Source organism: Rhododendron vialii, chromosome 2a (assembly GCF_030253575.1).
Source record: "Rhododendron vialii isolate Sample 1 chromosome 2a, ASM3025357v1".
Classification (NCBI taxonomy): Eukaryota; Viridiplantae; Streptophyta; class Magnoliopsida; order Ericales; family Ericaceae; genus Rhododendron; species Rhododendron vialii.
The window spans coordinates 1,995,174-2,019,470 of record NC_080558.1 but is presented as its reverse complement, the minus strand read 5'-3'; the positions used below and the strand labels follow the sequence as shown (position 1 = coordinate 2,019,470).

The window sequence follows — 24,297 nt, the reverse complement described above, 5'->3', positions numbered from 1 at the left end:
GATTTGACTGGCGTGTGCCATATTTGGACCGGCGTGCGTCAGTGATAGCTAAATCAACGGTCGATGACTGACATGTGGCAGCTAACTGGCGTACGTCATCAAGGTACTGGCGTAAGCTAGTTGGATTTTGCTGGGGCCGTTTGGCTTTGGTTTGAAGGGTTTGAAAGGGGTTTGAAAGAGGCTCGGGATGCTCAAAGCTCAAACACACCATCGTCCTCAGGCTGTTCTCGACCATAATCATCATTGGGGAAATAAAACATTGAAAAATAGCATTCCCTGGACAGTCCAGAATTGTCACGCCCTCGATTTTCAACTAAAATAATAATACATTTTCTACAAATAAAAGTCTCTCTCTCAACTATATATACCCTTAAATGTCATGCCAACCAAAGCAAGGAATCAAAGCTCTTCTCTCTAATTTTTTTTTTTTTACATAAAGTCTCCCAAATGTTTACAATTAAATGGGTTTCATAATAGTCAAGGAGAAGAGTTTATACATGGCTTTACAAATATTCTAATCAAAAGGGCACAACCTTCAATTGGGAGCAAAGTACACAACATGAATTGGACTAGCTGATGAACACTTCCTTAATGATACCAATGAAGCTCTCACGAGACATCTCAATGTGCACTCCATGCAATCCAAGCTAAGTGTCATGACGAGTACCTGAAAGGATAGGGTGAGCTACACTAGCTCGTAGAGATATCCATACCTAAATTACATGCAGAAGTGAAGACAGATCACAAGGGAAAACATTTTCCAAAAGCATACTTGTTTTGTCAAAAGTGAAGCTCAAAATGTCATACTCACGCTGGAAAATATTTAACTCCATTTCTCAAACACCAACACTCTCACCCACTCACACCAATACTCTTAAAAATCTCAGCTTACCGTTACAACGTTATCCAAATCAATCCTTGCTTTTTCATTTCCATTTCAATGACCTAAAGATTAATCTTAGCTCTTTAACGAAGTGTTTTCACTTTCTTTTCTCATACAACTAGCCAACCTCACCCCAAAATATACATGCTAGGCATGTGGAGTTAGAACATAAGGTAAGCAATAACAAGTCAAACAATATCGCACCTCAACAACAACGAAACTCACCCGTCAACCCCAAATCAATCTTCAAATCTCAAGTTTAACATCTAGTAAAAATCTCTTCACAATAAGATGTCTTTTATGAAACTCTCACAATGCATAGCACCACAAGGTACCAAATATGCATTCACACATAACAAGTTGACCACCACATATCAGGAAAACAAGCCACAATGAGTTGGAGGTCTAAAAGAAGGAATGTAAAACATGTATTGACATACTAGACAATCCAAGTTACCAACTCAAACTGACATTTCAATCTTAGTATGATGCTAAATACTATGAAGATTCTCCGTTTTCACTGTCACATGTTTCGATTTCATTTCCGGGCATTAAGGACCCCGTGCGTCCTATGTCCATTCCGGCATCACACCTTTCGGTGGATCCATGCCTTTCTTGTGCACTTCCGGGCATTAGGGACCCCGTGCGTCCACTAAAATCCTTTCATTCAGTTCCGGGCTTTTAGGACCCCCGTGCGTCCACAAAAATCCTTTCATTCAATTCCGGGCTTTAAGGACCCCCGTACGTCCACTAAAATCCTTTTGATTCAATTCCGGGCTTTTAGGACCCCCGTGCGTCCACTAAAATCCTTTCATTCAATTCCGGGCTTTAAGGACCCCCGTGCGTCCACTAAAATCCTTTTGATTCAGTTCCGGGCTTTTAGGACCCCCGTGCGTCCACTAAAATCCTTTCGATTCACTTCCGGGCTTTAAGGACCCCCGTGCGTCCACTAAAATCCTTTTGATTCAGTTCCGGGCTTTTAGGACCCCCGTGCGTCCACTAAAATCCTTTCGATTCAATTCCGGGCTTTAAGGACCCCCGTGCGTCCACTAAAATCCTTTAAGGACCCCCGTGCGTCCACTAAAATCCTTTTGATTCAATTCCGGGCTTTTAGGACCCCCGTGCGTCCACTAAAATCCTTTCGTTCAATTCCGGGCTTTAAGGACCCCCGTGCGTCCACTAAAATCCTTTTGATTCACATCTCATATTACCACCTAATGGACCCCCTTTGTGACATCTCCATTAAGAGTCTAATTTGCAAATACTTATAAAGATCCTCATCTTTGTAGTACCCATCAGTGCTTAACAACCATGCACTCATGCCAAGTGATTCACCAAATCCTGTTTAACTCACTGCAAGTATCCCACAAGCCCAAAGACTCAATCTCATGGAAAGACATCGAATAATTTACACATCGCGTCAAACATTCTACAACTTAATTTATCATCGATCGTATCATCCATCTAATCCATTTTCTATTCCAATCGTTTACAAGTATTTTAACCCTTATGCTCACTAATTCTCATATCCCAATAATTAATCATCTAGATCGACTCATCATATCCCCCACATATCCAATAGGTGAAATTAATCATTCACACTTGAAGTTCTGACTATATCCGATCAAATAACATAAATTTAAGAACGACATTTAAACCATTGAAAAGTAGGCTTCTCCTTTGAATCCATAGATCATACATCAAAAACGGAGTTCGGGTAACTTAACTACGGCCTTTCAATTATAGCTCCAACATAACAGTAAAAACTGGTACAAAGGCAGAATTTAGGTCAACTTTGGATGCAAATCTGTTATCGCTCGGACATACCCATGATGCATGGGATGTATCGTTGGAAAGCTCTATGTGTCTAGTTTCTACCAAAACAAACGGTGTGTCGTTTCGAGTCCCGAGCTAGGAGTTATGGCCATTTTACCTAAGTCCGCCGGTGCTGTCAGATTCTACGCGGGAATAAGTAAAATTGATTGAAAAATCATAACTCTTTCATCTTAAACCCAAAAATAGTGAAACCAAAGCCAAAAGTTGCACCACGACAAGCCCTACACTCAGTAAAAATCCCAGGTTCAGAAACGAGAGGAGATTAACCCAACAATCAAAAGAAAAACAGTTTCGCAACCATTTTCGCACCTATCAACCAACCCAGCTTTAGAAATTCACCAAAAATTGTATACTTAACCAAATTAATTGATTCCAACGCCAATCTCTTCTTAACTTAAATATGCACATCCTGTAAAAGACCCAAAGCCACCCAAAATGTTCGTCATGCCCAGAAAGTTAAAAGAAGACAGCCACGCACAGATTCGCACATCCAGCAAACAGCCAGTATTCAAAAATTCATAACTAATTGTGTGATTATCGGTTTTGCATGATCTTGGTACCGAAATCTTCGTATTGAAACGTACTTTAACAGTTATGAAGATACCAAAAATTAATTCCTAGCAGAAAGGCCCCAAAAAGACAGATTACCAGAACCCACGAAATTTTCAGCATACACTAGATTTATTCAAGACTCAAAATAGATGATCAAACTTAATCCTTGCACATCAAACCAACACTTAACACATATAAAGAAGGCAGGAGATCCCTACCTCAAGTATCAAGACCAAGCTTTGAGCTCAAACCAAACCCTAGCCTCCAAATCCGAAATATGCCTCCACCGAGCTCTTCCCACGCGATCCGAGGGCCGAGGATGAAGAGATGTGCGTGGGTTTTCAAGGATTGATGGTGGAGTAGCAAGAATTTGGTTGAGGGAGTGAGAGAGAGGAGACCGAGAGAAAGGGAGAGGAGGGAGAGAGAGCTTCGGCTAAAAAAAAGAAAAGGGGAAAGTGAAGTGTTCTCTTGGTGTGTTGATACATATAGCCCTAATGCACTAACACCCCTCTATTCAACAAACATCACATTATAACCCCCAACTCATACACCCTCACACATTAACAACAACATTTTGTTCAAACCTTAAATTCATATATATATACATTTTATTTTTATAGACCAATTGCATTATAAATACCAAAAATTAAATGATGAAATTACGGGTCTCTACATCCAGAATGGGGTGTCTACAAACTGCTAATGGTATCCTCTAAACATGCTTGAGTTTCAAAGAAATTTTTGTTTATCAAACAAGAGCAAAAGCAACCTATCACCCCATGATGAAGCCAACTTTTCCTTTGGCTCAGTTTGCATGGTTTGTTTCCCCCCATGTTCCCAAGTGGTCTTTTATATTGTTGATGGCTTGTCATTGCACGTTATCCACTAAGGACGTACATGTTGGCTGAATAAGGGTGATCTATGAACCTATTAGCTCTGCACTTCGTGTTATGAGTTAATGAAGCTTTTTTTTGCTGTTTCAAAAAAAGAGAGGGTTATCTATGAAGACTCCTGAAATTCCCTAGGTGTTTAGGAAGTGAGTTTGTTTGTGTAAGATTTAGTGGTGGTTTTTGATGGAACTTGAGAGTAAAGTAAAGGGCTGGTCCGGTGGAAGAAGGGCTGGTTCGGACCAGCGATCTGGCAAGCTCCATATTTATATTCTAATATCGATTTAATACACTTCGGAGAGAAAGAAATGGCAAGGTTTTCCAGCAAATTAAGGAGCAGGACTGTGGAGGCAATCATTCTAACCATTGAAGGAGCAGGTTGTGTAGTGCATTGAATTTGCTAAATAGATAGCTTTGTCAATAGTATTTTTCATTTTTTTTTTCCTTTTAGTTTCTTGTAGTACCTTGATTGATGGATATCGCTTATATACATGCTAGGTTGGGAACCCTTAATCTCCTTACAACTTTTTAGTTTCCTTCCATCTAAGAAACTCAAACTAACATAATGGAGAAAATAAGATAGTGAAAAGTTTCTTATTGTTCCTCAATCTTCATCCCCTTTTGGCATATATTCATCCCCTTTAATTTTGTCAAACATGAGGGAAATATATTTTTATATGCATATGTACGTCATTTTAGTATATTCACATGCTTTACAGCTTTGTTATATGCAGACAACCTAGGGTTTAATTTGGGTCTCGGGCTGGCAGAAGATAGTTCTGAGCTTTGCTTAGGATTTGTTCCTTGTCCTTTTGATCTTTGTAACAATTTCAAGGATCGATCATAAATTTTTTTTGCCTTCCAAAAAATGCTTTTTTGGAGATGGAGAAGTAACATACTCAGCATAATATTTCAATTTCAAAACACCCATAAAAATAACAAGTGATGTCAAAATTAGCTAGAGTGGAAGAGATAAAGAATCAGATCAGCATTCACCAACTTTTCCTTCTATGTTGTACTCTTTTGAGCAATTTGTAAGAATATTCTTCATCTCTATCTGACTTATCATCATCTTCTGAGTTTTAGTGCTCGAAATCTCTCTCTCCGGTATAGAAGGACTCCCAGGAACCATTTCCTCTTCCCAATCGTACGTAGCCAGTAGGTGTAACCAAACTTTCCTCATACCTAATTGCATTGACATAGTAGTGATTAGGTTGAATTGGAATTTATACCATGACCGTCACGATCCATGAAAACTTTCATTAGAGCTTCACCATCTTTTGTATAGCTTAATGGCTCCAACCAATCACGATACCATAATGTCAAATTCGATATGATGAACAGCAGAATCCATGATTTTTTAATGCCGTATTCCTTCATTGCCAATACCTCGACACCCTAGCATTCAAAATTGCTTGGATTCTCATGATGAACCATAGAAAGACATCCATACAACACATTTTGTTCCTCAATCTTCAACTATTTTGGCGTATATTCATTTATTCGTCAAACAAATAGGCGTAATATACACACGCGTGCACATCAATTTAGTGTATCCACATGCTTTCCAGCTTTGTATATGCCAACCAACCTTTTTTTGCTCTTTGTCCATGGAGTGCACGTGTTTAAGTAGCTTTGTGCTTAGGCATAACCACATAAATCTTTGTGTCATTCTTTTCGAATGCTTGTCATAACACAGACATTGACAAGAAATACTTTGATGAAATCCTCAATGAAATATGATCGGAGATCCGAATTGTTCAATGAAATCATCATGGACGGAATTCTTGGAATCCCGTTGTACTGAGACTTCTTGTGCCTCTATATATTATGCTTGAACTGTAGAGACCCGTATTTTTTTTATTTTTTTATTATCATTTGAAATGTTTATTAATTGGCTAATTAGGAGAATACGGTTTATTTGGTGGTTATTTGAATTAGGGTTTGAAATGAGGAAATTGAAACTTGAGGGAGTGAGTGTGTGATTTAAAGATATGAGAGTATATATAGGGGGTGTATGTATTGTAGGAGATTAATTTTCATCTCCTCATCTTTCTCTCTACCGTCCCTCTCTCTCTCTCATCCGAAACTTCTCCCTCTCCTCTCCTCTCACTCAAAACTCCTCCAAGACCTCAAGAACCTCAAGGATCAACCACCCTTCGGCCCTCCAATCGCATTCTCGGGTTCAAAATTTCATGGGTCAAGCTTGGAGGGAAGTTCTTGGTCAATTTCGGAGCTTTGGAAGTCTAGAAATCGCTTGGACTTTGATCAATCGCTTGTGTCTCGTTCAAATCACTTGAGGTAGGGATTTCTTACTCTCTCTATGTGTTTATGGGCTGATTATGTGATTTGATCGTGCTTGGTTCGTTGTTTGTTGTTGGAGTTTCGTTGTTGAAAAGCTGAAAATCTGCAGAAAAACTCCGTGGTATTGATACCCTCAAAAGGGGTATCGATACCCCACTCTCCTCAGGACCAGACTCTGGCCAGGTATTGATACCTCGATCAGGGGTATCAATACTTCTCTTCTGTTCCGGACAGATTTGGTTCATTTGTTTCTTCTCGTGCCCGTTTGAACCCCGAACACTTCAAACACCTTTTGAATAGCTTCAAATCACTTCCAAACTTGATTGTTCGTACCTCGAAAGGTTCATTGACCAATCGATCATTTTGGGCCCTCGTCGTAGCTTAGAAAGGTGTAGAATTAAATAGTTAGGATACTCGTACATTATTTTATGCTTTCGGTTGATTAAAGTAGTGTTGTGGTACGTCTTAATGATTGATATAGACTTGTTAAGCATTGTTAAATGACGTGATGATTGGTAAATTGAGAAATGTACTATGGAGGCGTTATTGAGTACCGTAGGCCATAAAGTATATCGTAGGGTACATCGTTGGTCGATGGGGGTTTTCCTAGCGGTCCGGATGAGGATAGAGTAACTCGTATCCTCATGCTTCGTTTTATTGACCTTCCTAGGTTCTTTTGGCACCTAATCTATAAGATTCTCGTTTAGAATCTAGCGGATGATGTGTTGTAGAGTCATTTTTGGGTTCGGTACGTGACATAAGGCGTCGTGCTAGACTTTGAGGGATAACGTGAACCTAAGGTATTTAATGATGTACAAAAGGACATGTTTATGAGTTTATAATACATTGAATTATGATGAATGAAAGCATGTGACCTTGGGAAGTGTTGTCTCCTTGTATTCGGATTGTTAATGCTTATGTGTTTATGTGAGTTGTGAATTTTGAATTGAGGGTCCTGCAACGCAAGGTGTGGTAATGCAGAGACTCTAGAGGGCCCTTTACGCAAGGTGTGGTAAGACGAAAACCCGGGTAGAAAGAGAGTTCACTATCACGCATGGGGTTGTAACACAGTTGAATTTCTCATAAAATGAAGAATGTTGAAGTTGATGTCAGAAGTATACGTTGTTACTTGAACTGTTTGCTACTTGAGATGATGACCGTTAAAGAAAGAGATAAACAACTGACTCTACTAAAGATTTGAAAAGAAAGGAACTTGTCTTTTTTTGAAAAAGGATTTTTATTAAAATCCTCCGGCTATTCTTGAGCGAATCAACGGTTTCTGGTATTCGTGCGCAGAATCAATGGACTCTGGCTATTCAAACTAGAATCAACGGAGCTTGACCCATAGAGGTCGAGAGTATTTCTCAAAATTATTTTGAAAATCAAAAAGGAATGTTTTCTTTTATGAAAAGAGGCTTGATGGAAAATGGTAAAGGATGGGAAAGTCAAGTGTGGCATTCATTTGAGGAGACTTGAATTGGTTTGAGAAATTGTCATTGTCATTTTGATTGATGTGTGTTTAATGCTACCTCTAGATTTGATGTATAAATGGCTAGGCATATCTATAAGACGTATTGAATTCTGTAGTCGTTGTTCGTCGGTTTATTGTGCCTTTTGTGCTTTCGATCGTTCATTGAAAATCATTCACTCTTATTGCATGTTTCATCGCATTTACATATAGCTTGAGTACAGAAATTTCTACTGGGCTAGTGTAGCTCAACCTATCATTTTCAGATATATCTCAGAGACCTTGACGCGAAGTGCATGGTGTGCATGCTTGATCTCATCTCTTTTGAAAGCCGCCGAGAAGTGATTTCATCGTCTTTTGTATGATCTCTTGAAAAGATGAAATTGTAAATTTATTTGAAGTCTTTTAATTTCAGATATTATGTAACCTCTAAATTTTACTCTTTTAACTAGCTATGGAATTCGGGCCGTGGTGCCAATGTTGTAAATGTTTAAACTTGGGGAACTTGGTTTGTAAATAATCTTTTGAAAATTCTCTTTTGGGTATAATATATATATATTGTGCGAGGATCATTTATTGAAATGGATTATTTATTTATGTTGAAAATTGAGGGCGTGACATGAACAATCCTTGGAATGTCTAAATGTTTGCATTTTATAAACTCCAACCAATTGGGAATGGAGAACTCACTAAATAAGGGATTAGAAATAGTTGCCGCATCACATGCGTCTCAGGCGCAGTTTGAGTGCACCCTTGGCGCATCAAAGGTGTCTGTTTTGATGTAGTGCAACCCGGGTGCGTTTAAGTTGCGCCCAGGCGCATTCTATTTTCTCACTTTTACAATGCAGTGAATTGCGCTCCGGGTGCATCCTATTTTCTCTTTTGATGTATTTGGTGCAACTCAAGCACAATGAAGTTGCGCCCGGGCGCATCTAGTGAAATTACCAAGGTCATTTTTCTTGCAAGTTCTGCCTATTGAGACTTCATTTTAGCCATTGCTTGAAACTTCTAAGCTTTCAAAAGAACGTTTAAACTTCATGCAACTGGCTTTGGAAACCTATACAACTATGGAAAACGACTTAATATATCAGAAATTAGAAGGGAAAGAAACATAACAAATGCATTTTGGATGTCTTAATGTGTGCATTCCAACACTTATCAACATGCTTTTATGTCCATTACTTTTTCCAGTAGGATAAACTCTACTTCTCGGCTTCTGCTAATTGAGGAGGAGTTTATCAGGATAAGGAGGTGTAAGATAGCTTGTACTGGCTGCTTGTGCCTCCCTTGAACTATCCTTATAATGTCTAAGAGTTTGCATTTTACAATCTCCATCCAATTAGGACTAAGAAACTCAGTAAAAAATGAATTTGAAATAGTTGCTGCATCACATGCGCCTAGTGTGCGCCCCAGCGCATTGAAATTTTCACTTTTGAGGTAATGTGCCTCAGGCGCACTGGAATTGTGCCCCGGGCGCATCATTATTTTCTCATTTGATTTTAGTTTCGCCCCGGGCGCATCTCATGAAATTACGTAGGTCCTTCTTGTTGCAAGTTTTGCTTATTGTGAGTTTATGTTCACCATTCCTTGAGACTTCTAAAGCTTCGAAAAGAATGTTAAACTTCCTGCAATCGGCTATTCATGAAACCGACACTTCCTTGGGCTCACTTTTTGTGGTTTCCCTAGAGGTCTTTTGTATCGTTCATGGCAAGTTCTCCACTAAGAACAGGTTGGCTTCATCGGGTGATCTCTGAGGACTCCTGTGTTCTCTGCTACAAAGGGAAAGAGACTCATAGTCATCTGTAGTTTGAGTACCAAATCTCGATCCATTGCAGTTTGGGGTCACCATTGCAGAAGTGACGATGGTCAGATTCAGGAATGGATGGGGTAAATCTAACCCCAGTGTAGTGCTCATGTTGGTGTTTTCTGCTGCTGTTTTCAGAAGTGTGGTGATGATTCTTTTCCATCCATGTTGATTTCATTGAACAATTTGGATCTCCTATCATATTATCTCATTGACGTTCAAGATCTTGTTGATAGTTCGGTTCTCATGTTTATGATATCCTGATTCCGTCCTTGGCCAACAGGTCGTTGGTCCAGTGACATTTAATTTGGAGGGGCCTAAGGGGGCGGCCATGTGGTCATACGTTTGAGTAGTTGGACCTACGTATACATCCGGTCTATTTTTGTAATCTTTCTTACAAGTGCACTGAATTTTACATATGACCAAAAATTAAAAATCCTTTGGTCTTTCAAAGAAACTTATAGACATAGCTGGTGATACTTCAAAGGTCTTTTTAATAAAGTGGTGAATTGTTAGAAAAAGTTTTTAGGAGGTGAAAAACTTATTGTAAATAATTTTTGGGCCAAACTAATTTAGTTAGAAATTAGGTTTTAAAAACTTTTCAACGGTTCAAACCACACTAAAATTGGGGTTCAGGAGTGTCTGTGACAAGACTGCAAAGTTTGGTAGCTTTCGAAATTTAAAGGATGCGCCCCGGGCGCATTGAAGTGCGTCTGGGGCGCATGGAAATGCGCCTAGGCGCAATAAAGCTCCACAATTTGTCAAATTTTACGGGTTAGTTCCGAACACTCTTGAACTTCGATTTATGCAAAGTTTGAACCGTTAGAAAGTTTGTGGAGTCAACTTTCTAACTCAAGTATTTTGAATCTAGAATTACTTGAACATCAAAATGATATGAACAATTTACCCTCGATGAGTGTAATGTAGGGATACCTGAACTCGGTAAGGATTGAATGAGAACCATCTTCCTTCTGGTTATTTTGGGGATGATGTCGGAAGACAAAGAACGCCATTGTTTGGAAATGCACGTGAATCTAGAAAGAGAATCGAGGGCAAGTCTCAAGAGGATTTCGACAATAATTTCTTCTGGAATACTTGGAAACTCGCAGGGTTGGGATTAGGGTTGGGATTTTGTTTCTTCTTTCTTCTTCGCTCTTCTTGTTTGCTTATTTTTCTTCCTTTTTCATTCTCTTTCGAAACTGTTGGTAGTAAATATTTTTGACCGGTACTAATTTACCCTAACTTTTGAATTTAATCAACCCTAACTTTTGAATCCCTTCACACTGGCTTCTTGTGCCTCTATTTTATCCTAAAATAGTCCTTATATTGTTCAAGGGTTTGCATTTTACAATCTCCAACCAATTGGGACTAAAAAACTTAGTAAAAAAGGAATTAGAAACAGTTGTTGCATCACATGCGCCTCAGGCGCAATTATAGTGCGCCCAAGGCGCATCTTGATTTTTCTCTATATGTATTGAAAATCTTGATTTTTCTCTTTGAAAATCCTCTTTATTGATATATAGAAGGTCTTTATCTGATTTAAAATGACGGAGATGCGAGCATTTTACAAGAACAATTCATTTTTTGACTCAGTGAGGGTAAAATAGTCATATATTTTGATGTACAAAAAGAATTGTATCCAAACTAATTGGGTTAGAAAGTAGACTTAACAAGCTTTTTAACAGTTCAAACCTTGCAAAAATCGGAGTTCTGTATTGTTCGGGAGAAGCCTGCGAAATTTAACATATTCTGAACTCTCAATGCGCCTGAGGCGCATTTCTTTGCGCACTACATTGCGCCTGAGGCGCCTAGAAACTCCACAATTTTTTAAACTTTGCAAGTTTGTGCCGGACTCTACCGAACTCCGATTTTTGCAAGGTTTAAACTATTAAAAAGTTTGTTAAGTCTACTTTCTAACCCAATTATTTTGGATGCAATTTTTTTTTTACATCCAAATATATGACTATTTTGCCCTCAATGAGTCAGCAAATGAATTGTTCTTTTAAAACGCTCGCATCTCCATCGTTTTAAATCGGATAAAGACCTTCTATATATCTAAAAAAAGGATTTTCAAAGTACTAAAAGATGGTGGGATCAAACCATGTAAACTAATGCATGTTGATTTATGAAGAGTTGGTTGAGAGCAGACCAATTCAAATATTGTTAAAGCCACTTAGGTTAAAACATATTCTCATGCCCCTTCCACTCATCCTAAGTTTCATTTGCTACTCCCATTCACAGTTCTACGGTACTCTTTCATATTTTATGAGTTCTTGAGATATCATTAAACTTTCCACACTTCACCCATGCACATAAAAATTGCTTAATCACCCGAATATGACTAAGAAATAGGTGTATGAAAAGTCTTATATATTTAAGAACCGAAATTGTGGTGGTCATGACATTGGTGGTGGAGTGGAGGGGTGGTGCTTATGATGTGCAAAAATGATGGTGGTGGTGGAGGTGTACGTAGTAGTCGTGGTAGAGTTGCATGTTGAGGTTAGATTGTTGTGGCGATGAAGTGTTGGTGTTAGTGGTAATGGTAAAAGGAAGGCAGAGGTGGTAGGGATGAGGTGTGGTGCCAATGGTGTTAGCAGAGTGGAAGTGTAGTGGTATATGTGGTCAAGTGATGGTGGTAACAATTCATTTTCTTCTGATGTAGTGCACCTCGAGCACATTTAATTTGCGCCCTGGGCGCATCCCAATGTTCTCTTATTACGTTATACGCCTCAGGCGCACTTGAATTGTGCCCTGGGTGCATCCTGATTTTCTCTTTTGATGTATTGTGCCTTATAGGCGCGTTTCATTTTTTCCCCAGGCGCATCTAATGAAACCTTGTAGGTGATTCTTGTTAGACATACAAAATAAGTCCGTTTGGTTGGTCCGTTAATATGATGTGCTACCTTAGTTACACGTTTGAAGTTCAAGTGGTGCATGCAGGGGAGACTAGAGTCACTGAGGATGGGCATGACATTGGATTATATTGCTAGTATAATTTCCTTGTATAATTTGATGATGGCTAATTTTTCAATTTACTATGAAATCCTCAATGAGATAATTTGCTCAGAGATCCGAATTTTTCAATGAAATCTTCGTGGATGGTACTCTTGTTGAATCTCAACGTTCTGACTGCTTGTGCCTCTATTGTCTTTGAACAATCCTTATAATGCTCAATGGTTTGCATTAATTCTTGAATCGCCAAACAAGTAGGACTAAGAAACTCAGTAAAAAAAAGAAAAGAATTAGAAACAGTTAGTGCATCACATGCGCCTCAGACGCAAACAGAGTGCCCAGTAATCAGTTACTGCGTCACATGTGCCTCAGGCGAAAATAGAGTGCACTCTAGGCGCATTGAAATTTTCTCTTTTGAGGTAATATACATCAGGCGCATTAGAATTGTGCCCCTGGTAAATCGTTATTTTCTTATTTGATTTTAGTTTCACCCCGGGCGCATGCATCTCTTGAAATTATGTAGGTCCTTCCTGTTGCAAGTTTTGCTTATTGTGAGTTCACGTTTGTCATTTACTTGGGACTTCTATGAGTTCTATCGGCTTGAAATTTTTTTCAATGGTTCAAACCACGTAAAAATCGGAGTTTGGGAGTGTTTTTGACAAGCCCGCAAAGTTTGGTCAGTTTAAAACTTTGAAGGATGCGCCCTGGGGGCATTGAATTGCGCCTGGGGCGGATGGAATTATGTCTGTGTGCAATAAAACTTTTTCGATATAACACGATACTGCTTATACGCCAAGCATTCGTTCGATAAAACTTTTTTGATATAACTAGTGATGGGATTCCATAAGAATAAGTCACGGGTAATATTAAGAAGCACCATGCCATTACCCGAACTGAAAAATATTGGAGGCATAGATTTAAATATCGGCCGATACGGTTCGTACGGGAATTTGAGGGTGTCGATTCGGATATAGGCCTGTATACCGGGGAGACTGTAAATCGCAGGCGAACTGGCCGATTTCCGATACGTATCGGGCTGTACCGGATTTTTGGGCCGGTTCGGCCGATTTTGGACCGGTTCGGGGGAAAAACAGGAAGAAGAAGGAAAAAAAACAGGGCTGATTCTAGGGGAAAAAATGGGATTTTAGCAAGACGTGGGCTTATCGCAGTGTATGCGCGAGGCTCAAATCCCGGATTTGCACCCCCGCTGCGCGAATAACTCGTAATGCGCACCCAGTTAATTGGGGTTCGAATTAGTTTTCCAAATTGCCGCCCATTTTCCTAAGCGTGCGAGCCCTATCCTTGAATCCTCAATCACAAACCTACTATAGTTCAAATTCATTTAAAGTAGATAGAAGTTTTGTAACTTGCCAATGTGGGACTAGGGAAAAGTAAGCCAATGTTGGGGGCAAAAGCCGCATAAGTATATATTTCAAATTTTATACATGTTGATGATTTTTAAAAATTCACGACTGCGACACCTGATTCCCGCGATGTATCACCGATACGTCCCAATACTGATATCCCGCGATGAATACCGCGACGGATACCGCGATTTAAAACTATGATTGGAGGGGAAGGAGATATACTGTTTTCCAACTCCGCACTTATTTCACATGAGCTCCTTCGTCGATGGAGTGGAACGTAGGGATACCTGAACTCGGTAAGGATTGAATGAGAATCATCTTCCTTCTGGTTATTTTGGGGATGATGACGGAAGCCAAAGAACGCCATTGTTTGGAAATGCACGTGAATCTAGAAAGAGAATCGAGGGCTAATCTCAAGAGCATTTTGACAATGATTTCTTCTGGAATACTTGGAAACTCTCAGGGTTGGGATTTTGTTTCTACTTTCTTCTTCGCTCTTCTTATTTGCTTATTTTTCTTCCTTTTTCATTCTCTTTCGAAACTGTTGGTAATAATAATATTTTTGACCGGTAATAATTTACTTTTAATCCGGACCGTCCTATAGATGGCCGTGAAGGGCTCCATAAAAACTTGTTTGTGGAACACTGCATAAATAAGTTTTTTAGTTCTGCCAAAATCTTGAAAGGATATAAACTTATAAACAACATACCAAAATTGTCTAAAATGGGGCCTTTGTTTCACCGACATTTGCAGTGGCCTAAGGGAGCGGGGGTAAGGTCTTAGGTTCAACTCGTAGGACCTATGTGTAGTCTATTTGTGTGTGTGTATATATATATACGGAATGGTTCAAAGGACACCCTAAAAAAACATCTAAAAAAACACCCATAATCGTAATCTCAAAGTTCCCGAACAAATTTTTATGATCCGAACCGTTCAATGTGTGCAGAATGTGATTTTAAGGGTGCCCACGAGAAATTAGCAAAAAAAAAGATCGAGAAAGGTTTGATTTGAGCAGTTTTTATTTGAACCGTTCAATAAAAAACTGTTCGAAACTATTCGGATCAAGCCCTTCCCGGTCATTTTTTTTGTTGATTTCTCTCAAGTACCCTTAAAATCACGTTCTGATCACATTGAGGGGCTCGGATCATCAAAATTTGATCGGGAACTATGAGGTGTTTTTTTAGGTGTTTTTTTGGGTGTCCCCGGAACCGCCCCGACACATATATATATATATATATATATATATATATATATATACACTTTTTTTTAAAATGAGCATTTTTACTGAGCCACTAACACTTCACTTTGGTCTTAAATTAAAGAAATTACACAAGATCCTCTCAAGTGGCACTCGTGTGAGGCAGAATGGAATCTATCATGATCACCAGATAATTCAAGCTATTCATTTTGTAAGTTTAGATGACTCTAGAACCCCATGCACTGATGATTATTTTTTCCACATATTAATTTTTCCTCCAAAAGTGCAAATTAAGACATGTTTTCTCCTTTTTGAACTTTTATTTATAGACCATGCAAGTAATACGTACCACAACGTGGTAGGTCCTTTAGTTTTCCTCTAGGATGAACTCCTCTTGTCTGCTTCTACTAATTGACTTGAAATAATTTGGTGGTGGCTAATTTTTTGATAACTCACGTATTTTGGCTAGCATACACAAACCTCCACCGACTAATTTTGTGGGTTCAATCCCACCGCCCACCTATTAGGAGCCCAATTAGATTGATGATGGCTAATTTGACAATATATATGAAATCCTCAATGAGATAATTTTGCTCGAAGATCGGAAATTTTCAAAAAGTTCTATGCTGGTGGAACTTTTGAATCCCTTCACACTGGCTTCTTGTGCCTCTATTATCCTAGAACAGTCCTTATAATGTTTAAGGGTTTGCATTTCACAATTTCCAACCAGTTGGGAATAGAAAACTTAGTAAAAAAGGAATTAGAAATAGTTGTTGCATCACATGCGCCTCAGGCGCAATTATAGTGCGCCCCAGGCGCATCTTGATTTTCCTCTTTATTTATTGCGAATCTTGATTTTTCACTTTGAAAATCCTCTTTATTGATATATAGGTCTATATTTGATTTAAAATGACGGAGATGCGAGCGTTTTACAAGAACAATTCACTTTTTGACTCAGTGAGGGTAAAATAGTCATATATTTTTATGTACAAAAAAAATTGCATCCAAACTAATTGGGTTAGAAAGTAGACTTAACAAGCTTTTTAATAGTTCAAACCATGCAAAAATCGGAGCTCGGTAGTGTCCGGGAGAAGGCCAAGAAATTTAAAAGATTCTGCACTCTCAATGCGCCCGGGGCGCATTTCTTTGCGCCCGGGGCGCTCTACATTGCGCCTGAGGCGGCTAGAAACACTACCGAGCACTAATGATTATTTTTTCCACATATTAATTTTTTCCTCCAAAAGTGCAAATTAAGACATGTTTTCTCCTTTTTGAACTTTTTTTTTATAGACCATGCAAGTAATATGTACCACAACGTGGTAGGTCCTTTAGTTTTCCTCTAGGATGTACTCCTCTTGTCTTCTTCTACTAATTGACTAGAAATAATTTGGTGGTGGCTAATTTTTTGATAACTCACGTATTCGGGCTAGCATACACGAACCTCCACGGATTCTGCACTCTCAATGCACCTGAAGCGCATTTCTTTGCGCCCGGGGCGCTCTACATTGCGCCTGAGGCGCTTATAATCACTACCATTTTTCAAATTTTGCAAGTTTGTGCCAGACTCTACCGAACTCCGATTTTTGCAAGGTTCGAACCGTTAAAAAGCTTGTTAAGTCTACTTTCTAACCCAATTAGTTTGGATGCAATTTTTTTTTGTACATCAAAATATGACTATTTTACCCTGAATGAGTCAACAAATGAATTGTTCTTTTAAAACGCTCGCATCTCCATCGTTTTAAATCGGATAAAGACCTTCTATATTTCCAAAAAAAGGATTTTCAAAGTACTAAAAGATGGTGGGATCAAACCATGTCAACTATTGCATGTTGATTTATGAAGAGTTGGTCGAGAGCAGACCAATTCAAATATCGTTAAGGCCACTTAGGTTAAAACATATTTTCACGCCCCTTTCACTCATCATAAGTTCTATTTGCTACTCCCATTCATAGTTTTACGGTACTATTTCATATTTGATGACTTCTTAAGATATCATTAGACTTTCCACACTTCACCAATGCAACTAAAAACTGCTTAATCACCCGAATATGCCTAAGAAGTACAGGTGTGAAAAGGCTTATACATTTAAGAAGCGAAATTGTGGTGGTCAAGACATTGGTGGTGGAGTGGAGGGGTGGTGCTTAATTATGATGTGCTAAAATAATGGTGGTGGTGGAGGTGTACGTAGTAGTCGTTGTAGAGTTGCATGTTGAGGTCTTATTGTCGTGGCGATGAAGTGTTGGTGTTAGTGGTAATGGTAAAAGGAAGTCGGAGGTGGTTGGGATGAGGTGTGGTGCCAATGGTGGTAGCAGAGTGGAAGTGTGGAGGTATATGTAGTCAAGTGATGGTGGTTACAATTCATTTTTTTATGATGTAGTGCGCCTTAGGCACATTTAAGTTGCTCCCCGGGCGTATCCCAATGTTCGCTTATTACGTTATACGCCTCAGGCGCACTTGAATTGTGCCTTGGGTGCATCTTGATTTTCTCTTTTGATGTATTATGCCTTATAGGCGAATTTCATTTGCTGCCCAGGCGCATCTAATGAAACCTTGTAGGTGATTCTTGTTATACATACAAAATAAGTCTGTTTGGCTGGTCCGTTAATATGATGTGCAACCTTAGTTACACACGTTTGAAGTTCAAGTGGTGCATGCAGAGGAGACTAGAGTCACTGGTTGTTTTCAAGGATGGGCTTGACATTGGATTAGATTGCTAGTATAATTTCCTTGTATAATTTGATGATGGCTAATTTTACAATTTACTATGAAATTCTCAATGAGATAATTTGCTCAGAGATCCGAATTTTTCAATGAAATCTTCGCGGATGGTACTCTAGTTGAATCCCAACGTTCTGACTGCTTCTGCCTCTATATTCTTTGAACAATCCTTATAATGCTCAAGGGTTTGCATTGTACAATCGCCAAACAAGTAGGACTAAGAAACTCAGTCCTACTTGAATTAGAAACAGTTTGTGCATCACATGCGCCTGAGGCGCAAGCAGAGTGCCCGGTAATATTAAGAAGCACCAAGCCATTACCCGAACTGAAAAATATTGGAGGGGAAGGAGATATACTCTTTTTCCAACTCCGCACTTGTTTCACATGAGATCCTTTGTCGATGGAGTGGAACGTAGGGATACCTGAACTCGGTAAGGATTTAATGAGAACCATCTTCCTTTTGGTTATTTTGGCGATGATGACGGAAGCCAAGGAACGCCATTGTTTGGAAATGCACGTGAATCTAGAAAGAGAATCGAGGGCTAATCTCAAGAGGATTTCGACAATGATTTCTTCTAGAATACTTGAGAACTCGCAGGGTTGGGATTTTGTTTCTGCTTTCTTCTTCGCTCTTCTTATTTGCTTAGATTTCTTCCTTTTTCATTCTCTTTCGAAATTGTTGGTAATAAATATTTTTGACCGGTAATAATTTACTTTTAATCCAAACCGTCCTATAGATGGCCATGATTGGCTCCATAAAATTTTATTTGTTGAACACTCCATTAATAAGTTTTTCTGTTCTGCCAAAATCTGGAAAGGACATAGACTTATAAACAACCTACCAAATTTTTTTCTAAAACGGGGCCTTTGTTTCAACGACATTTGGAGTGGCCTAAGGGAGCGAGGGTGAGGTCTTATGTTCAACTCGTAGGACCTATTTGTAGTCTATTTTTGTGTGTGTGTGCGTGTGTGTGTGTGTGTATATATATATACATATATATATATATATATATATATGTACAGTTTTTTTTTAACATAAGCATTTTTACTGATCCACTAACACTTCACTTTGGTCTTAAATTAAAGAAATTACAAAGGATCCTCTCATGTGGCACTCGTGTGAGGCAGAATGGAATCTATCATGATCACCTGTTAATTAAAGCTATTCATTTTGTAAGTTTAGATGACTCTAGAAACCCGTCGACTGATGATTATTTTTTCCACATATTAATTTTTTCCTCCAAAAGTGCAAATTAAGACATGTATTCTCCTTTTTGAACTTTTTTTTATAGACCATGCAAGTAATATGTACCACAACGTGGAAGGTGCTTTAGTTTTCCTCTAGGATGTACTCCTCTTGTCTGCTTCTACTAATTGACTAGAAATAATTTGGTGGTGGCTAATTTTTTGATAACTCACGTATTCGGGCTAGCATACACGAACCTCCACGGACTAATTTTGAGGGTTCAATCCGACCGCCCACCTATTGGAGCCCAACTAGATTGATGATGGCTAATTTGACAATATATATGAAATCCTCAATGAGATAATTTTGCTCGAAGATCGGAAATTTTCAAAAAATTCTACGCTGATGGAACTTTTGAATCCCTTCTCACTAGCTTCTTGTGCCTCTATTATCCTTGAACAGTCCTTATAATGTTTAAGGGTTTGCATTTTAACATCTCCAACCAGTTGGGAATAGAAAACTAATTAGTAAAAAAGGAATTAGAAATAGTTGTTGCATCACATGCGCCACAGGCGCAATTATAGTGCACCCCAAGCGCATCTTGATTTTCCTCTTTATTTATTGCGAATCTCGATTTTTCACTTCGAAAATCCTCTTTATTGATATATAGAAGGTCTTTATCTGATTTAAAATGACGGAGATGCGAGCGTTTTACAAGAACAATTCACTTTTTGACTCAGTGAGGGTAAAATAGTCATATATTTTGATGTACAAAAAAAATTGCATCCAAACTAATTGGATTAGAAAGTAGACTTAACAAGGTTTTTAATAGTTCAAACCATGCAAAAATCGGAGTTCGGTTATGTCCGGGAGAAGGCCGCGAAATTTAACATATTCTGCACTCTCAATGCGCCTTAGGCGCTTTTCTTTGCGCCGGCCTAGAAACACTACCATTTTTCAAACTTTGCAAGTTTGTGCAGGACTCTACCGAACTCCGATTTTTGCAAGGTTCGAACCGTTAAAAAGCTTGTTAAGTCTACTTTCTAACCCAATTAGTTTGGATGCAATTTTTTTAATACATCAAAATATATGACTATTTTACCCTCAATGAGTCAACAAATGAATTGTTTTTTTAAAACGCTCGCATCTCCATCGTTTTAAATCGGATAAAGACCTTCTATATATCGAAAAAAAGGATTTTCAAAGTACTAAAAGATGGTGGGATCAAACCATGTCAACTATTGCAAGTTGAGTTATGAAGAGTTGGTCGAGAGCAGACCAATTCAAATATCGTTAAAGCCACTTCCGTTAAAACATATTTTCACGCCCCTTCCACTCATCCTAAGTTCTGTTTGCTACTCCCATTCACAGTTCAATGGTACTATTTCATATTTGATGACTTCTTGAGATATCATTAGACTTTCCACACTTCACCAATGCAACTAAAAACTACTTAATCATCCGAATATGCCTAAGAAGTAAGCGTGTGAAAAGGCTTATACATTTAAGAACCGAAATTGTGGTGGTCAAGACATTGGTGGTGGAGTGGAGGGGTGGTGCTTAATTATGATGTGCTAAAATGATGGTGGTGGTGGAGGTGTACGTAGTAGTCGTTGTAGAGTTACATGTTGAGGTTTTATTGTCGTGGCGATGAAGTGTTGGTGTTAGTGGTAATGGTAAAAGGAAGTCGGAGGTAGTTGGGATGAGGTGTGGTGCCAATGGTGGTAGCAGAGTGGAAGTGTGGTGGTAAATGTAGTCAAGTGATGGTGGTTACAATTCATTTTTTTATGAAGTAGTGCGCCTCAGGCACATTTAAGTTGCTCCCCGGGCGTATCCCAATGTTCTCTTATTACGTTATACACCTCAGGCGCACTTGAATTGTGCCTTGGGTGCATCAAGATTTTCTCTTTTGATGTATTATGCCTTATAGGCGCATTTCATTTGCTCCCCATGCGCATCTAATGAAACCTTGTAGGTGATTCTTGTTAGACATACAAAATAAGTCCGTTTGGCTGGTCCGTTAATATGATGTGCTACCTTAGTTACACACGTTTGAAGTTCAAGTGGTGCATGCAGAGGAGACTAGAGTCACTGGTTGTTTTCAAGGATGGGCTTGACATTGGATTAGATTGTTAGTATAATTTCCTTGTAAAATTTGATGATGGCTAATTTTACAATTTACTTTGAAATCCTCAATGAGATAATTTGCTCAGAGATACGAATTTTTAAATGAAATCTTCGTGGATGGTACTCTAGTTGAATCCCAACGTTCTGACTGCTTGTGCCTCTATTGTCTTTGAACAATCCTTATAATGCTCAAGGGTTTGCATTCTACAATCGCCAAACAAGTAGGACTAAGAAACTCAGTAAAAAAAAAATTGAATTAGAAACAGTTTGTGCATCACATGCGCCTCAGGCGCAAACAGAGTGCCCAGTAATCAGTTGCTGCGTCACATGTGCCTCAGGCTCAAATAGAGTGCACTCTAGGCGCATTGAAATGTTCTCTTTTGAGGTAATGCACCTCAGGCGCATTAGAATTGTGCCCCTGACGCATCGTTATTTTCTCATTTGATTTTAATTTCACCCCGGACGCATGCATCTCTTGAAATTACGTAGGTCCTTCCTGTTGCATGTTTTGCTCTGTTGCATGTTTTGCTTTTTGTGAGTTCATGTTTGTCATTTACTTGGGACTTCTATGAGTTCTATCAGCTTGAAAATATTTTCAATGGTTCAAACCATGTAAAAATCAGAGTTTGGGAGTGTTTGTGATAAGCCCGCAAAGTTTGGTCGGTTTTAAAATTTGAAGGATGCGCCCTGGGGGAATTGAATTGCGCCTGGAGCGCATGGAATTACGTCTGTGTGCAATAAAACTTTTTTGATATAACCCGATACTGCTTATACGCCAAGCATTCGTATGATAAAACTTTTTTGATATAACTAGTGATGAAATTCCATAAGAATAAGTCACGGGTAATATTAAGAAGCACCAAGCCATTACCCGAACTGAAAAATATTGGAGGGGAAGGAGATATACTCTTTTTCCAACTTTGCACTTGTTTCACATGAGATCCTTCATCGATGGAGTGGAAGGTAGGTATACCTGAACTCGGTAAGGATTGAATGAGAACAATCTTCCTTTTGGTTATTTTGGGGATGATGACGGAAGCCAAGGAACGCCATTGTCTGGAAATGTACGTGAATCTAGAAAGAGAATCGAGGGCTAATCTCAAGAGGATTTCGACAATGATTTCTTCTGGAATACTTGGAAACTCGCAGGGTTGGGATTTTGTTTCTGCTTTCTTCTTCGCTCTTCTTATTTGCTTATATTTCTTCCTTTTTCATTCTCTTTCGAAATTGTTGGTAATAAATATTTTTGACCGGTAATAATTTACTTTTAATCCAGACCGTCCTATAGATGGCCGTGATTGGCTCCATAAAAACTTATTTGTGGAACACTCCATAAATAAGTTTTTTTTTGTTTTGCCAAAATCTGGAAAGGATATAGACTTATAAACAACATACCAAATTTTTTTCTAAAACGGGGCCTTTGTTTCACCGACATTTGGAGTGGCCTAAGGGAGCGGGGCTGAGGTCTTAGGTTCAACTCGTAGGACCTATTTGTAGTCTATTTTTGTGTGTGTGCGCGCGCGCGTGTGTATATATATATATATATATATACACTTTTTTTTAACATAAGCATTTTTACTGATCCACTAACACTTCACGTTGGTCTTAAATTAAAGAAATTACACAGGATCCTCTCATGTGGCACTCGTGTGAGGCAGAATGGAATCTATCATGATCACTTGTTAATTCAAGCTATTCATTTTGTAAGTTTAGATGACTCTAGAAACCCGTGGACTGATGATTATTTTTTCCACATATTAATTTTTTCCTCCAAAAGTGCAAATTAAGACATGTATTCTCCTTTTTGAACTTTTTTTTTATAGACCATGCAAGTAATATGTACCACAACGTGGTAGGTCCTTTAGTTTTCCTCTAGGATGTACTCCTCTTGTCTGCTTCTACTAATTGACTAGAAATAATTTGGTGGTGGCTAATTTTTTGATAACTCACGTATTAAGGCTAGCAGACACGAACCTCCACGGACTAATTTTGAGGGTTCAATCCGACCGCCCATCTATTGGAGCCCAACTAGATTGATGTTGGCTAATTTGACAATATATATGAAATCCTCAATGAGATAATTTTGCACGAAGATCGAAAATTTTCAAAAAATTCTACGCTGATGGAACTTTTGAATCCCTTCTCACTAGCTTCTTGTGCCTCTATTATCCTTGAACGGTCCTCATAATGTTTAAGGGTTTGCAATTTACAATCTCCAACCAGTTGGGAATAGAAAACTTAGTAAAAAAGGAATTAGAAATAGTTGTTGCATCACATGCGGCACTGGCGCAATTATAGTGCACCCCAGGCGCATCTTGATTTTCCTCTTTATTTATTGCGAATCTTGATTTTTCACTTCGAAAATTCTCTTTATTGATATATAGAAGGTCTTTATCTGATTTAAAATGACGGAGATGCGAGCGTTTTACAAGAACAATTCACTTTTTGACTCAGTGAGGGTAAAATAGTCATATATTTTGATGTACAAAAAAATTTGCATCCAAACTAATTTGGTTAGAAAGTAGACTTAACAAGCTTTTTAATAGTTCAAACCATGCAAAAATCGGAGTTCGGTAGTGTCCGGGAGAAGGCCGCGAAATTTAACAGATTCTGCACTCTCAATGCGCCTGAGGCGCTTTTCTTTGCGCCCGGGGCGCTCTACATTGCGCCTGAGGCGGCTTGAAACACTACCATTTTTCAAACTTTGCAAGTTTGTGCCGGACTCTACCGAACTCCGATTTTTGCAAGGTTCGAACCGTTAAAAAGCTTGTTAAGTCTACTTTCTAACCGAATTAGTTTGGATGCAAATTTTTTTTTGTACATCAAAATATATGACTATTTTACCCAAAATGAGTCAACAAATGAATTGTTCTTTTAAAACGCTCGCATCTCCATAGTTTTAACAGCAAATTGGTCTACAGTCCATTTTGGACTAGCCTAGCTTCTTTTACCGTGCTGGACTTAGTCCATTATATTGTTTAATTTGAAGTCTAAGGTCCTTGAATTTACTATTTT

General features: G+C 38.7%; 1 long non-coding RNA gene across 1 annotated transcript; it reads right to left on the bottom strand.

Annotated features, from left to right (window-relative positions):
* Window positions 1-396: 396 nt before the first annotated feature.
* Window positions 397-3,831, bottom strand: LOC131316670 (uncharacterized). The gene is made up of 2 exons (XR_009197222.1): window positions 3,490-3,831; window positions 397-667 (listed from the first exon to the last, which is right to left on the bottom strand). It is a non-coding gene; the product is annotated as an uncharacterized LOC131316670 (long non-coding RNA).
* Window positions 3,832-24,297: the final 20,466 nt, after the last annotated feature.